The sequence below is a fragment of the Belonocnema kinseyi genome, chromosome 1 (assembly GCF_010883055.1).
Source record: "Belonocnema kinseyi isolate 2016_QV_RU_SX_M_011 chromosome 1, B_treatae_v1, whole genome shotgun sequence".
Classification (NCBI taxonomy): domain Eukaryota; kingdom Metazoa; phylum Arthropoda; class Insecta; order Hymenoptera; family Cynipidae; genus Belonocnema; species Belonocnema kinseyi.
In genome coordinates this window covers 41237397-41248434 of record NC_046657.1, presented here as the reverse complement: position 1 = coordinate 41248434, position 11038 = coordinate 41237397, and positions in this window count along the sequence as shown.

Below are 11038 nucleotides of genomic sequence, written 5' to 3'. Positions count from 1 at the left end.
TAGATGTTTCGGCTGTTTATACAAAGACGTTGTCCTTTGCGATTACTAAAGAGAAAGAGCTAAATAAAGAAGTTGGCAAACCAGAATATGAATTTACAGTCTCAGGAAATGGAACGTGGAAAAAGCGAGAGTTTTTCTCTTCTCAATGAAGATGATCTTCAAATGTTTCAGTGACAATTATAATATCATCTAAGTAATCAAAAACATGAGGTTCCATTTCAGGTCCGCTAAGGGCATCTACCAGATGTTGGAAAGTTGCAAGGGCATTAGTTAAACCAAAGGGCATTCGTTTAAATTGGATTAAACCACGGCCTGGGACAGAAACTGCAGTTTTATCCCGACCATTCTTTTTTAACGGGATATTTAAGAAGCAGTTTTGAATATCTAAAGTGAAAATATATTTTCCACATCGTAATTTATCTAAAATAACATCCATTTTGGGTAAGGGGTAAGCGTCACGTCTCGTTGTTTTATTTAATTTTCGACAGTCTAAACAAAATTGATAAGATCCATCGGATTTTCTGACCATTACAACTGGATTTGACCAAGGACTGTTGGATGGTTCTTTAATATCGTCTGCTAACATGTGATCTAACTCAGTAACTATGGCTTCATGGGCTTTAGGGGAAACAGTGTAATGTACTTAAACGAGGTTTTCCATTACTTTCTGATATGTTTTTACGAAGAAATTCTTCGAGAATTAATGCTTCATTTTTAGTTAATTCATCTAAGCGACAGCACATGTTAGACTTCCAATCAATGACTACAAAATTGTATTCCTAAAAAAGATTTTCTTTAAAAATCCAGGTTCTATCTTTAAAATCACCTTTAATTTAAAATTTGTTTAGAAAATCTAAGCCTATTGCGATTGGAACGGGTAATGATGGTAACGCTCTCATTTTTATGTTAGTAGGTTTACTCCCAAGTATGCCAGGGACTGATACTTCTTGGGAAACTAATTCAATATGACTGTTAACAATTTGTACTAATCCATGCTCATTTTCAATTTTTAAACCTAGGTTTTCGATTAAATCTAAGTAATCAGATAAAATACTTGACCTTGATGCTCCACCATCAACCAATGCTTTAAGGGCATGTGATGCTTAGAAAATTGTCGATTTTACGAGTTTTAGGTTCCCCTGGCTTTTTTTCTAGAATAATAAATATTTTATCTTAAAAATTTGGGAAATGATAGCGAACATGCTAACGGACGTCCCCGCACACTTTCTTTGCAGGTTAATTCAAAAAAAAGTTTTAATTTAGCGAAATGTGATTAATTTGCATAGCGCTTAGAAAATAGTATCGATTTTTTCAGTGTTAGATTCCCCCGGCTTTTTTCCTAGGATAAGAAATATTTTGCCTTCAAAATCTGGGAAATGATAGCGAATATGCTAACTGGTGACCCGGTACACTTTTTTTGTGATTTTTTATCAAAATTTTTCTGATATTGCTAACAACGTGCGTGTATATTTCGAGGTTATGTGTGTTACAATTCACCCGAGCGTTACTTCGAAACTACACAATATTTTTGGCCAAAAATTTTGGACTTACAAATAAACATAGTACCTAATCTCCCGGAACTAACCTTGTTTGCAGCTAATCGAAAAAGTTTATTTCATAAATAATTTCCAGATTATCGAAAGGCAGAGATGAACAACGACGTAACCTCAAAATAATGCATATGCATAAAATTTTTATTTAGCACAATAAATTTTTTTTGTTATTATCCCTCAAAAAAGAGTTGGGGACGTTCATTATGATATTTTATTGCATCTCCGAATTCAGTTTTTAAAAATTTTCATTTTTGTGGAAAAAAAGCCGGGGAAACTGTAATGGTTCAGGATGATAAGTAATTTCAGAAATATTAAAAATAGGAAATATTTTATCTTTCTCAGAATGAAAATTATCTTCTGCTGAATTTGTGGTACTCACAAGGACAGTAGTGTCTAGAAATGTTTCTAACTCACAAATGGGGTAAAAATGGGTTAGGATTATTTTTTAAATTTATATTTAAAACAGTGACACCACATTAAAGGGGCTAAAATTAGGGTCAGAATCCTGTAAACAATGTTGTGAATCTAACTTTTAATTATTATCAGGACAATAAAACTTACTAAAATCAGGATTTATTTTATCATAAATTAGATGAATCCCTTAAATAATTTATTTTACTATCAAGATTGGGGTCTAGAGAAAACTAAAGAGACATTTCTGATCCTTTAAATAACTCCTTCATTAGATTTCCTTACATTTAGGACAAGTTACTGCAGTGAATCCTTTTCTACCACATTTATAGGAAAACTTGATTCTATCTTCTGCACAATCTTCAAACCTGTGACCTTTACTGTCACAATTACAACAAAGGATTTCGTCTGGTGATCTATTTTGGTTTGGTATATTTGGTTTGGACTTGGGTTTGAGGGTGGTAGTTTGAAAAAAAGGGATTCTTGGATTGACTATTTAAATTCTTTTGATTGGGATTTTTAACATAATTATTTTTAGAATTATTTTGTTCCAAATGGCTAAAATTTGTTACACTCTGTCTCGGGATTACTAACTGAATGCAGGGTAATAAATTTCTATGGGCTAAACTAACTTCTTCTATTTCTGACATACTAGGAATAACTCTATTAAAGAGAGACGTCATACTTGTTAAATAATCCACAACCGGCTCATTTTCTCCTTGAGTCCTTCTATAAATTTCTTGTTTTAGTTCGTACTGAAAATCTGCATCAATAAATCTGATTCTAAAAGCTGAGGAAGTTTCCGTGAAATTTCTCCACATGCGTCACATACAGCAATAGCAATTTAAGGCTATACCGGATAGAAAGAAGGGGATAATTTGTAATAAAGCAGAATCGGGAACGGGGACTATATTTTTACCTTCAATAATTTTCAGTAATAAAACTTCAGGTCTTCAGAGCGATTACCAGAATATTTTAAATTCAATTTTCTCATAATATATAAAGCTAACGCTGTACTAGGGGGATAATTTTTATATGAATTCGGATTTCGAAATTGATATTGTTCTTCTGAACGAGAAAATCTATAAGGGTCAAAATTTATATGGGGTCTATAATCTTTTGATCTACGAATATTTGTATATCTAGATTCAATAGGACTATCAGCCTCAAAACGATCATTCTGAGGGTGAAATTCAAAAGTTTAAAATATTTTTCTAGTATAACTAGGATCTCTTCTAGTATCATTTAGAAAATAATGACTTAGGGTGAATTTACATTAGGAAATGGGTTGAAACTATCTTAGAGACGACTTTCTCTATAAGGATTTCTAGAATAATTCTGATATTCGAGATTAGAATCTGGCTTATTACCTTTATTTTTAATAAAAGCTCCATTAGAAGGTCTATTAAATAATCTTTCTTCCTTAATTATATTTTCGGGAAATTTAGTTGGATCTACTCGAAAATGTTTATTAGGATGGCCATTATCTGCCAAATGTGGCTTAGACGTGGGAGGGGTGTGACTCATTAAGTTGGAATTTTGACTAATGGGGTTAGTATTATTAACCGTATTTAAATTTTAAATTGAAATTTCATTTGTTACAAATTCATCCACAGTAATCAACTAAATCAACGGGATTTGGAATTAAATCATCAATTATTGCTTTCGCTTGATCAGCAATCATTGGTAACTTAATATTGTTTAATATTCTGTTACGTCTGGCGTGAGAATCTCCTACACTTTTTGAGGTGATATTGGGTATTGGACAATAATGTAAAGTTTTAAACTATTTTAGTCACTAAGTGTGAAATATATCAACAAGAAAAATGAGTAAAAATCAGTAATACTTATTAAAATGATATTAAATTAAAATTGTGATTTTAGGCAATCCCACGTGGAGCGCCAGTTTTTAAACGGTCCTGCTTATCGAAAACAAGTTCGCTATACTACGAATCTAATTTTAATAGTAATTTATATTTATACTTATCTTAACCACCGATAGGACAACAAATACATTTCGGGTACCAGATCCCTCACGGATCATTTATGAATAATAGAAAATATTTTTAAATAATAAAGTTAATTAAATGAAAAATTTATTTTAGAAGGTAATAAAAATAAAATTAGTGAAACGGAAACTAAAATGTTCGGCTAGCTCAGCCCCGTCTCTGGAAAATGGTAGAGGGGCTAGTTCCAATAAATCGAAAATATCTGATTTAATAAATTCTCAAATCATAAATAAAATTAATGTTCCGAGTAAAATTATAAATAGTTCTTTATTCTAGCATATAAGTTTCCAATCACAAAGTCGTTATTTGTAAATAATTGAAGGAGGAAGAAAACAAAAGAACTAGGGTAAAGACAGGCATATTGACAAAATGGCGGAACTAACTAATCAAAAAAAATTATATATAATCAAAATTATGATCTTTCGTCTAGTTTTTTAAGACTAGATAATGGGCTCTAGCGAAATTAGTTACAGAATTATACCCTATGTTTTGGGGTTATAGTATTACATTCGGAATAATATTTAATAAAACCTTTTAAACATTTAAAATTAGGATAATAGTATGTCAATCAAAGGGGAAAACAGGACTAATGACACAAAATTATTTACGAGTAAATCACACGGCAACAAAATAAGGGAACATTTTAAATCATAGGGGGAACGTCAGTGCAAGAAATATTAATATCTGGGCAATATATAATCAACAGGGGAAGCACATCAAATTAAGTAAATGACAATAAACACATAAATCACCCAAGTAAAATAACTAACAGATTAATCAATCCAATCTAGGGTATTAAAAAAAACAATATGCCAATACAATTAAAACAAATCATAAATTCCGACAAAAGGAACACAAAAGGCCACATTATTTTATTGAAATTTCCCACTGGAAAACTGAAAGAAAATGTATGCCTTACGGACAGGATCTGATTTCGTAGTGGTAACTTAATACACCGATGATAGGCTCAAAATTGATGACAGAGTTACATAAACTTTAGTTGAATTAAACACTTTTGTTCTTTACTACTAAAAGGGACACGCTACTCCAGAATCTTCTAGACGAAAGATAAGAACTTTTCCGGCGTTCTTATCTTCTTTGGCAACTGGCTGAATCCTGATTAGTTGAATTGAGACTTTCTGATTGGCGTTGCTAGGGAATGTTAAAACAGCAGAAATAGGCTCTCAAGGATGTGACTGCAATGGAAATTCGGTGTCCACCAAATAACTCCTTTCTAAACTTGTTGATAATTTGTTCACCAGTTCGGTCTAAATGATGTTGAATTTATGTCCAAGACATCCTGTCCGAAGTATGTGATCAACGAAGCTGACACTGAATTCCTACTAAGACTTCATTTAAATTATAAATTATAGCACCAGGAACGTTGTCGGTTATATCCGCGCCTGAGCTAAAGAGGTCCCAGTCGCATTTCCGGGGATCAACAATAAATCTTCCCAGCAAAAGAGATCATGAATTTCACTCCGAGGCGAATTATTTAGGTAATCAAGTGTAGCCGAAAACTTGAATACCAGTAACATTTCAAGATTTTCAATAAGTATCGGGGTATGACTAGAAGGGAAGGATCAGGTTGGCATACTGCAGTAGGGTTGGCGGGAAAATTTGAAATAGGATGAGTTACTCCAATGGACAAAATGCGTCCCATTTGTTTTTCGAAGTCTCTCATTAGGTCTGAATTTTGAAATTTAAGGAACTTGTGACTTGCGAATATTTTGCAGGGTCACAATATGTAGGATATAGAATCATAAAGTCATGCACAAAAGGTCAAGAGAGAAAAGGCGCGGTCCCTGGCTGTCGCAAAATACAGAAGTTTCGTACATGCTAAACAGAAAAGTTTCAAGCCTGCCAAACACAAAAGTTGGTACGTGCCGAATGCAAAGGCTTCATCCCTATCTTTAACGTGGAGAGCTGGAACTATATAAACCCGAGAGCCACCTCTGGAAATCGCCTTACGTTCCCAGTAGTCAGACTGGCAACTTCAATTTACACGTATCTCTGGACAATTTGCGTACTTTGAGTCTTCATGGTCCAAGTAAAGAATCATAAACTTGTGAACTAAGTCCGTTTAATTTCGGTCGTCGTGGATTCATTTTCGGATAAAGTCCGCAGAGCTATGCGTTCGTGAAAAAGAAATCAAGAGTGGAAATGGTATCTGTTTAGGACCGTGTATCGCTCCAATTCAAAATGAACAGTGATATTGTATCATTTCACTAAATTAAAAGAGTGACTTCAAAGTAGCTCAAACAAACCTGTAGTGGACCATCGTCTCTGCTTTACAAAATATACGGAGATCCAATCGGCAAGACAATAATTATTTTCTTATTATAAATCATAAAAAATATGTTCCTCACGAAGTCATGCAAACCAATAATTAGTTTCTTATTATAAATCATAAAAATATGTTACTCGCGAAGTCATGCAACTAAATGCATTCAAACATGTTAATAACAAAGGGTCTTAACCATTTTTAGCTACCTTCATATTATAATTATAAGACTCGTCAAAATTGAGTCATCGCGGTTTATTGATATTTTCGAAACACTTGACTTTCTAAAAAATCATGTAAGACATCATGGGGTGGGCTTTTGCTAACCGCAAAAAGTGAATGAGCCACAATTTTTCACGAACATGATTCATGATAAAATCTTCCCGACAATAAATCGTATCGAAAAGGATGAATAAAACATTATCCACGCCGTTACATTTATACAAAGAGACTAACAAATAATTTTTCTATCGATAAGCTGAAATAGAACGCAAGAAAAATAAAACAATCTAATAGTGTTAACGCGGCCGACATCCCTTCACGAAACACATCTCAAAAAGACCGATCACGTGGTTGCATTATAGCCTAGATAAACGGTTTCTCTTAATTTCGCGATCCAAACAGGCAAAACTGACATAAGGAGGGACTATTGAACAATAAATACAATTGGGAACACCAAGAGTCGAGAAATATGAAGACTTAGCATCACATTTCTCGAAAAATACGGAAATTTAAAGGCACTGGTACGAATTACGCTATCATTTAATTTAACTACATATCGCTCTCAATTAATCAGGAACGGGTTTAATTACTCTTGCCCTTTCGTCGCTGGCAGACACTGAAGGATCAGGATTGAAATTTAGTCCACTATCTTGTAGGGAAGAGTGTCGGGATTCTGGCGGTAAAATAATAAAATAAATTGTCAAAAAAGAAAACTGGTGGGTTCCAAGTGAATTCTAGGTTCCATCCCTTTTTCTCGCCTCGGTTGGTTCTTATGTTCTTATCGCGAGTATTAACCTCACACACCCTGTACAGTGTGGCGACTTACTGGAAGGCTCCTCTAGAGATAGACAGAGATAGTATGGTTTGTTTCTCCTTCTCTTGTGTCCTGATTAGTACACGCTCCCTGTCAGATTGAGATGGCGAATCGCGCGTTGAGTTCGACTCAGAAAGCAATGACAGCGCATCTGAAAATTCTCTCTTTCCCTTTCTTCTATACGACAATTATGCCTGTAGATGTTTCTCCATATAATATAAAGAAATATAAATAAATAATCTAGAAAAATTATACCGTAAATTCCCTTGTACGTAACCGTATTCATTTAAACATTTCGGATTTTTCTAACCTCTAAGATCTAATGACGGGAAATGCTTATTTTTAATGTGACAGGTTAAAAATCGTCTCGTCACATGTTCAGTAAGTTCAGCATTAAAAATAAAGGATATCCCTCACTAAGGCTATGACGCTTCTACCATTGTTACACAAGCTGTCCTGCAAGGGGCGTTGGGGTGCGAGGATAAAGCCGTAGTGTGTCTGACGATGAGTTGACAACATCCTCGTCAAATTCTGAAAGCCCTCTTACTTAGACCTAGGGACGTATGAGCATTGTTACCCCTAGGCCGGTAGACTAACCAACGATCGGTACAGGGTCCCCTACGTGCAGACTTTTTGGACTCTCATGGATCTAACTAAACAAATTTGAAGATCTCCTATAAACAGTGAAGTACTTCTGAATATTTTTCACAAATGTGATAGCAAACGTCAATTTTCTGCTACGTTTGTGTTAAGTATAAAATTAAGAACAATTTGAGAAAGTTTTCAGACAAGATAAAAAGTATTTATGGAAATTGATTTGCTTTTGTGGCGACTCATGCAGAAATGGCATAGGTCTCGAATATTATATGTAACACTTGCAGTATTTTTTTAAGCAAATGGAAGGGAAAAGAGAATCGATCGAAACTAAAATTCAAGACACCTATTAGATGGGGACAACCAGGAGGCGAGAAAGAATGCTATTTCTGTATGACGAATGTTACAGGATTGAATGGTCACTAAAGTGGACGATGAGGCTTACACTCCATATAATCATTCTGTACCACAAACCTACTCACAAATAGAACTTAATAATTTAATTAGGGTTTTAGGGTTATCGAAAAGATAGTACTCAATAGTATAGAAAGAAGAATATGTTCATATTGGATCAGTTCCGCAAAAAATTAAGTATGAAGAGCATAAATGGCTGATTTGTAGATACCTCAAGAATCTGTCTACCATTCTTGGTCAACAACTGGCTTTTACTAAATTCCCATGCTATTTATGCTTTCGGGATAGTAACGATAGGAAAAATCATTATGAGGCAAATGATTCGACACGAAGATCGGAGTTGTTTCCAGGCTCACACAATGTAATATATGAACCACTTGTCGATCTTGCTTAAATCCTTCTACCGCCCCTGCATATAAAACTTGGATTGATGAATTAATTCGTTAAAGCATAAGACATAGATAGTCAATTCTTTGCTTATTTAGGTCATAAATTTCATTCTATTTATGAGAACTAACTGAAAAAGGTGTTTTTGATTGTCTACAAATTCGCACCATAATCAAAGATGACCAACTTTTCGATATAGTAAATAATGTTAAATAGGCGGCATGGATCAGTTTCAAGAAAGTGACATAACACTTTCTAGGTGATAACAGTAGTGAAAATTACATGTAGATATAGCCGAATTTAGATATAGATATAGTAGAAGTAATGTAAATATAACCGAACATATAGTCAAATGTTCAAGAGAAAAGTAAATTTTGTTAAAACAGTTAGAATTTTGACCAAGAAAAAGACCTTTTAACAAAATAATTTAGGTTTCACAAAATTGATACGACTTAAAAAAAATTACATTTTCAAGCAATTTTTTAAAATAACTTCTAATGAATCAGAAACAAATGTTCAAATCTAGAACTTGATTGGTTTCTTGTCAAACTTTTTTTGTAAATAAAATGACACCAACCCCCCGCCCCCTCCAAAACAAAGAAAAATCACTGACAAAAAAACTGACACACTATAAGTGTTAATCATAAGAATTCATGACCAGCAATTGATCTTTCGAATTTCATCATTCTAGTGCGAAATCTTCGGATAAAATAAAAAATCCGTAATCTTCATAAAAACGTTGCACATTATTTATATTAATTTACATAGCAGATCGAATTCATCAGCCGGCATTTCTTTTGGGTGCAAATCTAACACCCACATGTCTTATATTATACCACTTTCGGATTTCTTTATTTCTAGCTAATGGAATGCAATATACTTCATCATCCTCCATTTTCCTGACGGAATTGGTGAATATGTTTATTGTCACTCGATCTGCGTATGGACGACTAGGTTCAGATACATAAAGTCCACGAATAATTGAGTCACCCGTTGGTATTTTTTGCACTAATGCAACAGCGTTACCATGAATGTCTGATAATGTATATTTTTCCCCGGTTAAATTCTCGGAATTAAGAATATTATATTTAGTTCTCACATAAATTCCTACATCGGGAGAAAAATTGTATACTTGGATTGCAAGTTCCCTGCTCGTATTTCTAATGGGCAAAAATCGATAAAATGGAAGTTCATCAATTTTTATTCCGAATAATTTGAAAGAGGGGGGAAGGCTGAGAGACGTGGATTCGGCAGGAAAAAATGGCTCTACTGGAACATCCACAGTCTTCCCCTTAAAATAGTCTTTGAATGGTTTAGTCCTTCCTAATGGAGTGTCATTGACTTCTTCTGTATCCATTGCGCTAATGTGGTGGTTGTGCATGTTAAATTTCGCTCGTAATCCACTTGGACCAGGAGGCATATATAACCCTTTTAAAATCGTATGACCACTTTTTAGTTTTTCCACCAATGCTAAGACGTCACCATTAACTCCTGTTAATACAAATTGTACTCCGGTTAGGGGGTCAGAGATACGACCACGTTGATCTCTCAGATAAAGTTGCGTACCAGGACGAAAATCGTATAGTCGAATTACAAGTTCCCGATTCGAATTGTTGACGGGGAAATACCTTTGAAATCGAATATCGTTAACTTTCATTCCCAATAGCTTGGAATAGGAAGTGCGCCTGGCAGGAGAAGGCGTGGACCTGACAGGAAGATATGACTCGGCAGGAGCAGAAGACGTACCAGGAGCAGATCGCTTGGCAGGAGGATGCTCGATACCATAAGAATGCGAAGTCGGACTGTGAAATTCGTGGCCATGAGGATATCTATCAGGTGGTAAACTCAACTCTGGAACAAAAAAAGTAGATTACATTTTTTCAAAGTACACAATCTTACCGTAAACTGGGGCTCAACCCCAGTTTCATGGGTCAGTGACCCATAAAACTTAGATCAATGAGGGTTTAGGGAGGGGGGGATTAGTTTAAATAAAAGTCATAGCTGGTTAGTGTTCGATCGGAGTTTATATGATCTCATTTTCACATTCCCGGCCCACAGTGGGAAAAAATGATATTTTTGGTTCAAAATAACGTACAGCCCACAAATACTGAGCGATTTGAACAAACGAAATTTGTAAAAACTCTGTTAAGATTTCTAAAAGAGTAGTCAAGCCTCATTTTTTAATCAGGTTTTCAATTTTTTAGAAATAAACAAATATGACGAAAAAATCGCCATGTTATCTATTTAAACGCCTAATTTTTATTGAGTAACATTAGCCAAAGATGAAAATTAAGGGGAAACAATATTATATTTTGTAAATTAGGAACTTTATGAGAATTCCAGCAAAAAT